Source organism: Nomascus leucogenys, chromosome 7b (assembly GCF_006542625.1).
Source record: "Nomascus leucogenys isolate Asia chromosome 7b, Asia_NLE_v1, whole genome shotgun sequence".
NCBI classification, from domain to species: Eukaryota; Metazoa; Chordata; class Mammalia; order Primates; family Hylobatidae; genus Nomascus; species Nomascus leucogenys.
The window spans coordinates 88047725-88061111 of NC_044387.1; positions in this window are offsets into that span (position 1 = coordinate 88047725).

The window sequence follows — 13387 nt, forward strand, 5'->3', positions numbered from 1 at the left end:
TGGCTCTTGACCATAAAACATGCCATTCATCACTGGTAGCAAAGTAGACAGAACGTCAGCATGGCTGTGCATCCTCTTCCCACCTGTCACGGGCCAGCTTCTTCACATCCTTACCAGCGCTGGAGAGGACTGTGATGAGCATGTGCTGTGGCCCATATGATTCAATTATCTCCCACTGGGTTCCTCCCACAATACATGGGAATTATGGGAGCTACAATTCAATATGAGATCTGGGCGGGGACATAGCCAACTCATATCACTATCTTTGCAACTTTTCTGTAAATCTAAAACAATCGAATTTTTAAAAAATATGTATTTAAAAGAAAATATCACTTTTCACAAAGAACAAATGGGACAAAATAAGGACATATAGAATAGATTTTCCTTAAACTAAAAAAAGACGTGTGCATCTGACTTGAAAGATTCATTTTCATTTTAGCCAAAAGTTTGAAATGAAATCAACCACTATACTGTAAGGGTTTCATTTTTATTTTGTTTTAAAAATTAATAGTTACTTTAAAACTTCTTGGGATTAAAAAAGTATATCTGAGAATGAATAATCACTAAATTAGTTTTCTCATTGCAGTAATAAAAATATTAATAAAAGCACTAATGATAGTGTTAATGACAACAATAATAATAATAGCTAGCAGCATTTATTTCATTCATTAAAAAACCTGTATCAGGCAATTTCTTTTTGCCAAGTATAATTTCAGGCACTATGGCTTTAATATTTAATGAAATAGACAAATATCTCTGTGCACGGCTTTAATAGTTAATGAAATAAGACAAATATCTCTGTCCGTATGAAGCTTATATTTTGCTGAAATATTTACATAATGCTTACTATGTTCCAAGTATTCTCCTACTTACCATACATACATATACATTATATATATAGGCTCATTTAATCCTTTAAAATTGCTCTGAGATTTGGCACTACTTTTATTCTAAATTTATAATTGAAGCAAATGAGTTATAATACGTTTAAGAAATTTGAACAGGGTCACAGAGCTTTAATTGTAACTGAGTTTCAAATCCAAACAAACAGCCTGACTCTATAGATCATGGTTTTGGCCTCTAGACTCCCCTCATGCATTTCGTTTCTCCCTGCTAGGTTGTTCCTCTCCTATTATCACCTCATGCTGATATATGACGGTGGCATATGGCTACTTCAGTGGTGAGGACACTGAAGCCCGGCAAGGTCACGTGTTCCAAGGTCCCACTGATGCCCGGGAACAAGGGAGAGGAGAGATTTGAGGAGCAGTGGTCACAACTCCAGAAGATTAAATCTAATGAAGTGTTTTATTCATGAAGGCAATGAGAGACCTTCACGGCAGATGCAAAGATCCAGCAAAAAGATAGGCTGAAGAACACTGGCCAGCCATGGGAAAATAAAAGTTCCAACAGGGAGCTGCCTGCAGTTTCTGCCTCCAGCTTCATGTTCAGAAATGGGACCCATAGATTATTTGGCTAGAACAAAATTCTTCACACAAACACTAACAAAAAAGTACTCAACTTATAGGTCCAGTGAAAATAAGAATGTAAAAGTAACTAATTCAGAGGAAAATGCATTGCAAGTAAATACCTTACTTTAAGTAACAGTGGGCTAAAATAGTGTGTAGCATATTGTAAAGCTAACTTGTAAATTTCAACACTATTTTTGAAAGAAAATCCCATGGACCTTTGCAACCCTTGGGTCAGGAGATCCCCTCATAAACCCGCTCCACCAGGGCCTTCAGTCTGACACATAGAACTACATGGAGTCTCAGCAGAGCAGCCACTCAGGCACGCATGGAGACCCAGATACCTGGGCTTCCTGGCAAAAGCAGCTGCAACTCTGGCAAAGCAGGAGGTTAGACCCCTGTGCCTACCCTTAGGAAAGAGGCTGGATCCAGGGGACTGAGCAGCAACAGCCTGCAGGCCCCACTTCCATATTACCTCACAGATAAGATCTGCTGGCTTGGAGCTCCAACCTTCTACCAACAGCAGCATTACACATCACTGAAACAGAGCCCCCAGAGGGAGGGGTGGGCCACCATATTTTCTGCTTGGGTGACTTAGCCATTCCAGCCTTCAGGCTTTGGAGAGTCCGGGATGACCAGGGACTGGAGCAGACCCCCAGCACAGTATCGCTGCTCTACAAAAACGTGGACAGACAACATTTTTACAAAAAATAGGAAACATAGTGGACCCATACGCCTGGGCAAGAGCCTATCAACTGACAATAGGCATAAGTGTCACTTAAAGGGTCACACTCCAAACTTTCAACACCGAAAATATCTCGCTAACATGCCGCCCTGTGAAACCAGACAAGAAGTCAGTTTCAAATAAAGACTCTACACAAAGCCTCAGCCCTGTGAAAACGTCCAGAAAAGAATCTATTGACAATACTCAGTCTACACTGTGTTAGAGGAATACCCACACACAGAAATGTGAAAGAACCAATGCAAGAACTCTAGTAACTCAAATGGCCAGAGTGTCATGTGTCCTCCAAATGACTCCACCAGTTCTCCAAAAAGAGTTCTTAACCAGGCTGAACAGACTGAAGTAACAGAAATAGAATTCAGAATATGGATAGGAAGGAAGACGCTTGAGATTCAGGAGAATGGCAAAACCCAATCCAAGGAAATTAAGAACCACAATAAAATGATACAGGAGCTGAAGCATGAAATAGCTGGTGTCAAAAAGGTGTCATAAAGAACCTAACAGATCTGACAGAGCTGAAAAACACAACACAAGCATTTCACAAGCAAATGCAATCACAATTGTTAACAACAGAATAGACCAAGCTGAGCAAAGAATCTCAGAACTTGAAGACTGGCTGTCTGAAATAAGACAGTCAGACAAAAGTAAAGAAAAAATAATAAAAAGGAATGAATAAACCTCCAAGAAATATGGGATTATGTAAAAAGGCCAAATTTACGAATCATTGGCATCCCTGAAAGGGAGGAGGAGAAAACAAACAACCGGGAAAAGGTATTTCAGAATATTGTGCATGATAACATTCCCAACATTGCTAGAGAAGCCAAGAGTCAAATTCAGGAAATACAGAGAACCCCTGAAAGATTCTATGAAAGATGATCATCCCTAAGGCACATAAGCATCAGATTTTCCAAGGTCAAAATGAAAGAAAGAATATCAAATGCTCTTGATTTGTTTGCTAATATTTTCTTACAGACTTTTTAATCTATATTTTTATAAGGGATATTGGTCTTTAATATTCTAATATTACTATTATTTTTTGAGACGGAGTCTTACTCTGTCATCCAGGCTGGAGTTCAGTGCCACAATCTCAGCTCACTGCAACCACCGCCTCCCAGGTTCAAGGGATTTTCCTGCCTCAGCCTCCCAAGTAGCTGAGACTACAGGCCTGTGCCACCACACCCAGCTGATTTTTTTATATTTTTAGTAGAAACAGGTTTCACCATGTTAGCCAGGATGGTCTTGATCTTCTGACCTCATGATCCACCCACCTCAGCCTCCCAAAGTGCTGGGATTACAGGCATGAGCCACCACGTCTAGCTGGTCTTTAATATTCTTATGATACTTTTATCTGTCTTTGGTATCATCATAATTCTGGCCTCATAGCATTAGTTTGGAATTGCTTTCTTGTCTTCAATTTTTGTGGAAGGATTTAAGAAATATCAGTGTTAATTATTTAAATGTTTGGTAGAATTTACTGATGAAATTATCTAGTCCGGGACATACATTTTATGAGAGATTTTTGATGACTTATTTAATTTCTTTACTTGTTTTTTTGATACATTTTGTATTTCTTCTTGTGTTATTTTAAATAATTTGCATGTTTCAAGGGATTTTTCCACTTCTTCTAGGTTATATAATGTGTCAACCTTCATAGTCTTCCCTTATAATCCTTTTCATCTTTGTAAGTTCAGTAGTAATGTCCCTGTTTTCGTTTCTGATTTTAGTTACGTGCATATGTCGTGGTAGCCAAAGCTTTGTCAAGTTCGTCAATCTTTACAAAGAACCAAATTTTGGTTTCATTAATTTTCTTTATTTCTCTATTCTCTAACCTTTATCATTTCCTTTCTTCTGCTACTGTTGGTTTCAGTGTGCTTTTATTCCTTAGATTTTTTTTACTCCCTTAATAAATTATTGAGATTTAATAAATTAGGTTATTAATTTGAGAGCTTTCTTCTTTTCAAACATAGAAATTTCTCTCTGAGCAAAGCTTGCACTGCATCCCATAACTTCTGAGGTGTTGTGTTTTCATTTTCATTCATTCTGAATATATTAGAATTTCACACATGCTTTCTTCTTTAATACATTGATTGTATGAGTGTATAAATATCCACATTTTTTTTCCAGCTTTTCTCCTGTTATTTATTTTAAAGATTGTCACTTTGTGGTCAGAGAAGATACATTACATGATGTCTACCTTTTAAAATGTATACAGACTTGTTTTTTATCTAATATGTTGTCTACTACAGAGAATACACCATGAGTGCTTGAGAATAAAATAGACTCAAATACAGTTCAGAGTTCCAAAATAATCACTTCAGATAATTTTTGCCATACAATTGTTACCTGCATGGGGAGACAGATTCCTGGCACTTCCTATTTCCACCATATTATTTGATATCACTGTTGACATATAGTCCATTTTCACACTGCTGATAAAGACATATCTGAGACTGAGCAATTTACAAAGGAAGGAGATTTAACGGAGAACTCACAGTTCCACGTGGCTGGAGAAGCCTCACAATCATTGCAGAAGGCAAGGAGGAGCAAGTCACACCTTATGTGGATGGTGGCAGTAAAAGAGAGACCATGTGTAGGGAAATTCCCATTTTTAAAGCCATTAGATTTCCTGAGACTTATTCACTATCACAAGAACAGCATGGAAACACCTGCCCCCATGATCCAATTACCTCCCACCAAGTCCCCCTCTCACAACACGTGGGAATTCAAGATGAGATTTGGGTGGGGACACACCCAAACCATTTCACCCCAGGGCCCTCCCAAGTCTCATGTACTCATATTTTGAAACCAGTTATGCCTTCCCAAAAGTCTCCCAAGGTCTTAACTCATTTCAGATTAACTCAAAAATCCACAAAGTCTCATCCAAGACAAGGCAAGTCCTTTCTGCATATGAGACTGTAAAATCAAAAACAAGTTAGTTACTTCCTAGATACAATGGAGATACAGGCATTGGATAAAAACAGCCATTCCAAATGGGAAAAATTGGCCATAACAAAGGGGCTACAAGCCCCATGCAAGTCTGAAATCCAGCAGAGCAGTCACATCTTAAAGCTCCAAAATGATCTCCTTTGATTCCATTTCTCACATCCAGGTCATGCTGATGCAAGAGGTGGGTTCCCATGGCCTTGGGAATCTCTATCTCTCTGGTTTTGCAGGGCACAGCCTCCCTCCTGGCTGTCTCATGGGCTGGCATTGAATGTCTGTGGCTTTTCCAGGTGCACAGTGTAAGCTGTCAGTGGATCTACCTTTCTGGGGTCCAGAGGATGGTGGCCCTCTTCTCACAGCTGCACTAGGCAGTGCCCCAGTGGGGACTCTGTGTGGGGGCTCTGACCTCACATTTCCTTTATACATTGCCCTAGCAGAGGTTCTCCATGAAGGCCCCACCCCTGCAGCAAACTTCTGTCTGGGCATCCAGGCATTTCCATACATCCTGTGAAATCTAGATGGAGGTTCCCAAACCTCAGTTCTTGACTTCTATGCACTTACAGGCTCAACACCACTTGGAAGCTATCAAGGCTTGGGGCCTGCACCCTCTGAAGTCACAGCTCAAGCTCTACATTGACCCCTTTCAGCCATGGCTAGAGTGGCTGGGACTCAGGACACCAAGTCCATAGGCTGCACACAGCACTGGGACCCTGGGCCAGCCCATGAAACCCCTTTTTTCTGCTAGACCTCTGGGCCTGTGATGGGAGGGGCTGCTGTGAAGTCCTCTGGCATGCACAGAAGACATTTTCCCCACTGTCTTGGGGATTAACATTCAGCTCCTTGTTACTTATGCAAATATCTGCAGCTGGCTTGAATTTTTCCTCAGAAAATGGGATTTTCTTTCTTATCACATTGTCAGGCTGCAAATTTTCCAAACTTTTATGCTCTCCTTCCTTTATAAAACTGAATGCCTTTAACAGCACCCAAGTCACATCTTGAATACTCTGCTGCTTAGAAATTTCTTTCGCCAGATACCCTAAATCATCTCTCCCAAGTTCAAAATTTCACATAACTCTAGGGCAGAGGAAGAATGCACCCAGAGTCTTTGCTAAAACATAACAAAAGTCACCTTTGCTCCTATTCCCAGGAAGTTCCTCATTTCCATCAGAGACCAGCTCAGCCTGGGCTTTATTGTTCATATTGCTATCAGCATTTTGGGCAAAGCCATTTAGCAAGTCTCTGGGAAGTTCCAAACTTTCCCACATTTTCCTGTCTTCTTCTGACCCCTCCAAACTGTTCCAACCTCTGCCTGTTACCCAGTTCCAAAGTCGCTTCCACATTTTAAGACATCCTTTCAGTAGTGTCCTGCTCTACTGGTACTAATTTACTGTATTAGTCTATTTTCAGGCTACTGATAAAGACACACCTGAGACTGTGCAATTTACAAAGGAAAGAGGTTTAATGGAGAATTCACAGTTCCACATGACTGGGGAAGCCTCACAATCATGGCAGAAGGCAAGGAGGAGCAAGTCACATCTTACGTGGATGGCAGCAGGCAAAGAGAGAGCTTATGTAGGGAAATTTCCATTTTTAAAACCATCAGATCTCCTGGGACTTATTCCCTAACAGGAGAACAGCATGGGAAAGACCTGCCCCCATGATTCAATTACTTCCCAGCAGGTAATAGTCATCTAGGTAGAGAAAATGCTGTCTATAATCTGGAAAAACAGTTAATTTATTAAATACATTGGAATTTTGCTCACATTATTCCTTTATGTCATATATAATGTAATCAACTTGGAGGACTTTAATGATTTGCCCAGATTAATAGGACAAGTTGGTGGTTAAATATGTTAAAGATAAATTACTAGAACACCTCCTCATTTCACAAATAAAATAAACTGACTCTCAAATAGTATATAGCTTAAATCCCAGGTAGTATTCCAGCTTGTTTTCAGAAAATAAAAATGAATTTAGGAAAAATGCAGTAACTTATTTTACTTTGTTATTATAATTACATAATTGGTCATATTTTATATCAAACAGTCTAAGATGAAAAGGAGCTGCTAAAATGAATGTTTGCATGTTTTTGAAAGAAAATTTACTTTTAGTAGATACTAAATATTTATAAACATTAGGCTAAATGTAATTTTAAATTCTGATAGTTTGCAGTAACACATTTTTACCTCATGGAATTACAAAACCTTAAAATACTGCAGTTTTCTGCAAGGATATTTTTAAAATCTTTAAAGAACCATACATAATGTGACGATGAAGTTGCCATGGAAATTAAGTATTAAAAACAACAAGTTATCTATTATGTATTCATAAGGCTTACATAATTACATGTACATTTTATTTCCATGTTTTTAGTTTTAGATTTGTTTTCAGAAACAATTATGTGTTTCTGTACAACTGATAAGCAGAAGTTATATATAAAAAAAATTATATTCCATGGGTAAGGAAAAATGAAAGTAAATTTTTTGAAAACTTAGTTTCAGCAAAAAGTAAAAACAATCAGTATTTGTAGTTATATTTCATTAATAAAAACTTTTTTGTTTATTGCTTCTTTACATGAACTGAAGTACTTTCATAGCTATTTTTCTAATACCAAAATCTACCAAATAAGAAAATCATTGCTTTATCTTTTACCATAGCAATAGATAATTATTTCTATGTACATGTGCTAACACAATAAAACATTCCTGGCCTATTACATCATAAGGGGTCCTAATCCGGTCCAAAAATATGCTTTGCCCTACCATAAAATACCTAGTACAACATATATATTTGCATATTAAATATCTTAATATTTATACTTACACAATATATTTAAATTATATCAAGTTATTCTGTAAACAGGTGGCAGAAAAAAATTGGTAAGAAAAAATGTTTTGGGTTACCGAAATCTGTGATGATGACTCATTGATCACTGTAATAAAATTAATAAGCCAGCTACTAAAATATTACTTGATCTGTGTAACAGAATGTACCCCGGTTTAGATGATCTGAGCCACCACACTAGAAATTAATGAGGTCTCACCATTTGTTAAATCTCAGCCTATTCACGGATCAGAATTGTTTCAAGATAAAGCCAAGTCCCTCTGTTTAAAATCCTGTAGTACTTTGAAAAGTATACACCTGGGGATAGCCTCCTTCAACAAATGGAACTGTGGAAATTTTCTAGGGTGACAAATTCTATTTGAAAAAATAGAATAACCCCAAATAGGAGATTAATAGACCCTGGATCTGAATTTACATGGGCTAAGTTTGAATACCACTAGAACACTCATGTTATTAATCCTTAAAAGTCTTTAGATATATTTAATGTGCCTTAATTTAAAATGCAGTTATCACATAATATTCTAAATACTCTAGTATCATTAATTATTCCATTCATTTATATTTTTTAAAATAAAACCACGCACGCAAGTATAGCCTCCAAATTGAATCAAAAGTTTATATTTTACTAACAAGAATTCATTGTATTAGTTCTATCAAAATACGTAATTTCAATACAAAAAGTATGGTTTCTGGCTTTTGCATGGAATGCAGAAATCTGCAGAGAACTCCTCACCCTCCTGAACAATAATAATAATAAAAGAACAGAATGTGAAGGCTATCTGGCTGAGACATCTGTCACCTCATTGATCACCAGGGTTGATTCGGCTGATCTGGCTGGCTAGGTAGGTGTCCCCTTTCTCCCTCACCACAGCTTCAGGAGGGATGCACATGGAGCTGTGCTCCCCTGCTAGAACCTCAAAACAAGCTCTCAAGAAAAAAAAAACATAATTCTCAAAAGTATAACTTTTGTGAACACATCAGAGAGTAGATGTTATAGGACAGTTGAGTATAAAATAGAAGGAATGACAGTTATTCTCAGGGTGAGCCAGGATGAACACTGGCTCAGCCCTGGTAGGGGGTAGGAGGACTGAATCTACCATACAATCAGAAGGAAGATTTCAGAATACACATACACACTCACACGCACACATATAGATGTGTGTGTGTATGTGTGTGTATATATACATATATATGGTGGCCATACATATGTGTATATGTGTGTATATGTGTATATGTGTATATATGTATATATGTATATAGGTGTGTATTTATATGCATATATGTATATATGTGTATATAATGTATACGCATATATGTATATATGTGTATATAATGTATATACATATATATGTGTCTATAATGTATATACATATATATGTGTCTATAATGTATATATATGTCTATAATGTATACATATATGTGTATATATGTAAATAAATGTATACATAATAGATATATGTATATATGTACATACATAATAGATTGCTACCAGATTTCAGAACATATATATATGTATATATGTCAATATATGTATATATATATGTGTGTGTGTGTGTATGTGTGTGTGTGTGTGTGTGTGTAAATTGCTACTGGCCAAATGGTGGCTAACATGTGGGTAGGGAACCCCTAGGGTCATAAACACAGGGGACTTTGAACTCTTTGGCTATTCTGCCCAGACCTTGTCAGGAAAGACTGGAAACAGAGCAATGCCTTTAAAATTATGAGAATAAATTATTTTCAACAGAAAGGCACACTTTAAGTGAAGCAAACTAAAATTAAAATTAACCAGGCAGAAAAGCTACTTTGGACATGGCTAAATGTACCTCCCCAGAACCTTAAGAAGCAACTGGAGGAAGTGTTTCATTAAAATGGAGGCATAGTCCAAGAATCTGAAAGACAAGTGTCCAGGTAACAGAAGATCCGATAAAGGACAGAAGAAAAGGACATTCCTAGGACAGCCTAGAGACCAATCAGTATAGATAAGAGCAGAAGGACAGTGCATTCCTAGGACACATGCCACATGCACAAAAGTAAAACTGATTTTCATATTTAAAGGAGATTCATGGCTTAAGAATTTGGGAGCAAATTAGTGATAAGTACTTACAAAGTAAGGAAATAATGTTTTAAAGAAATTATTGGTCAGGCGCGGTGGCTCATGCCTGTAATCCCAGCACTTTCAGAGGCCAAGGCGGGTAGCTCACGAGGTCAGGAGTTTGAGACCAGCCTGACCAACACAGTGAAAACCTGCCTCTACTAAAAGTACAGAACAAATTAGCCGGGCATGGTGGCGCATCCTGTAATCCCAGCTACTCAGGAGGCTGAGGCAGGAGAATCACTTAAAATCCAGGAGGTGGAGGTTACAGTGAGCTGTGATTGTGCCACTGCACTCCAGCCTGGTCGACAGAGCGAGACTCTATCTCAAAAAAAAAAAAAAAAAAAAAAAAAGAAATTATTAACTGCAGGGGGAAAATATATCATAGAAAGAACATTTAGTTATGAAATATATTATGGCTCAGCTAAAAACAATATTTATGAGAATATAAACAAAGCATACTGATTTAATCCAAAATTGTATTAGTCCTATGATTTTGAGACTAATGAGCAGAAGTGTGTGTGTGTGTGTGTGTGTGTGTGTGTAATAAATGCTGTGATATAAATGAGTGAAACACCCATTTTCCCATTAAAAATAGAACATATAAAATGTATATGTCGAGAAATATCAATATAAGCAGGTATTTAGAAGAACAAAAGTAAATACCATGATAAATAAGTAACATAATTGAAAATAATTTCTTGGAAAATAGAATTTGTTGTGAAGAGAAGTGTCAGAGATAAACACTGCCAGACAGTAAGTAAAGTGGCAAGAACAGATTTTAATCAGTAATATCCTATTGCAATAAGGAAAAGAATACAGCATGAACGGAATTCAGCTTTGAATTGTATAGAGGTGACTGGTTGTATTAAAGGGAGATAAGGGAATCAGAAGTGAAAAATTACAAAACGCAGGAAGGGGCGTTTGGTCCATGTGAAACTCATCTGGGTTTGCGAACTGGGACATACAGAATTCAGGCTCTATACTCTCACAGGGGCTGGAAGACAGGGGCTACCCGCCTTGGCCTCCGAAAGTGCTGGGATTACAGGCATGAGCCACTGCGCCCGACCAATAATTTCTTTAAAACATTATTTGCTTACTTTGTAAGTACTTATCACTAATTTGCTCCCAAATTCTTAAGCCATGAATCTCCTTTAAATATGAAAATCAGTTTTACTTTTGTGCATGTGGCATGTGTCCTAGGAATGCACTGTCCTTCTGCTCTTATCTATACTGATTGGTCTCTAGGCTGTCCTAGGAATGTCCTTTTCTTCTGTCCTTTATCGGATCTTCTGTTACCTGGACACTTGTCTTTCAGATTCTTGGACTATGCCTCCATTTTAATGAAACACTTCCTCCAGTTGCTTCTTAAGGTTCTGGGGAGGTACATTTAGCCATGTCCAAAGTAGCTTTTCTGCCTGGTTAATTTTAATTTTAGTTTGCTTCACTTAAAGTGTGCCTTTCTGTTGAAAATAATTTATTCTCATAATTTTAAAGGCATTGCTCTGTTTCCAGTCTTTCCTGACAAGGTCTGGGCAGAATAGGCAAAGAGTTCAAAGTCCCCTGTGTTTATGACCCTAGGGGTTCCCTACCCACATGTTCAGGGGATGGCTGGAACAAACAGTGAATTCTTTTGGCAGCCTTGAGATTTGTTGTTGTTGTTGTTTTCAGTCAGGCACTTTAAGGGGGGGCTACTGTCATTCTAGGGATGTGGTTTTGAGCTTAGAAATAGTGTCAGTGTGTGTTCAAGTCTTTCTAGACCAAAGTTGACAAGTCTATTCAAGAACCAGGCTTAGAGGAGTCTGGCTAGAGTGAAATCCGGGAGAATCTTTGTCAGAGGTGAAGAAGCAGATGCTGTTCTGTTTTTATTAGCATTCTAATACTATCTAGATTTATAATTGTACACATGTAGTTTTAATACAAATTAAATTCAAGAAATCAGTAAGGAAAGTGAAGCTTTTCACCATAAGACATGGAAAGAACAAAAAAGAAAACAAAAGTGAAGCTTTAATGCACTCAAAAGTTTGAAAGTATGGTCATATGTTAGGAGTAAGAGACCTTATCTTCTGTTCAAATTCCATTATTTCACATTTACCATCTATCTCTCCTAGCCCCAATCTATGAGAAGTTGCAAGCTTAATTGAGCAGAATCTGAGATATTAAGAGATCTTATCTTGAATAGAAGTTAAACTCCCATTATTTCACATTTACCTTCCATCTCTACTAGCCCCAATCTATGAGAAGTTGCAAGCTTAATTGAGCAGAATCTAAGATATTGATTGCACACTGTTTTACTAGTGGTCACAAGTGCTGCGAACTAAGAATCTGTTCCTCCAATTTTATTTTACTTTATATTCCAGTGTTATAAACACTTGGGCAAGACCAGACAAGCGTCGTTCCCTGAGTGTCCGAGACAGACTCTCAAAATTATTCTATGTTGATAGTTCAGTTTATAGACGGCTCTAGAGTTTCTAAGGGGTCTGAATATGAAGCCACTCTTAAGTGATTACAATTTAGGTTCTTTTTTCTTTCTTAAATGCCTTAAAGTTGGTGAGTATTAAATATTTTCACTGCTGTTCTTTGAAACTCCATTCTGCCATTGGTATTTGCATACAGAGCTCTCTTAAGAAAAAATCCCAGAGACCTGGAGAAGTGAACACATCTTTTAGGCAGCAATACCCATCTTAAAACCATATACATGGCCATTATTTGTAGTGGGATGTCAGCCTCAGGAACTGACCTGTTTTTATATTTTCTTCTGTTGCATAGAGCTGAGAAAATTCTTACTTATACAGATAAAGCTAAAAATGATACTAATCTCTCTCTCGCTTTATCTCTCTGGGTCTCTATCTATTTCTTTCTGTCTCAGTTTCCCTTCTTCCCAGTTCTCTTCACACTTTCAAAAGACACTTCAACCCAATACATTTGGGAGTTTGAAGAATAATGGTAAGTTTTTATTTTTAAAATATACTAGAATCCTTAGCTCTCAAGTAATGGCTGCTATTTATTTTTTCACCAATTGAGTGTTAGGTGAGAAGAATACTTAGCTTTTAATATTAAAACTACTATATGATTTAATCATCATGTATTGTGTTATTTTGCAACCGTGTATTTTGCTTTGATGACATCAACAACGAGTAGATTCATGTGCCTAAAATTTATGTAAGTATGTTACATGTGTATTGACAACAGTATGCTTGCTTGTACAATTCTCACTGAGCAGATTTGCAGGTCTGATTTTTTAAAAGGAAAATTTTCACACCTCTACTTCCAAAAACAAGGACACATTTGTAAAAAACA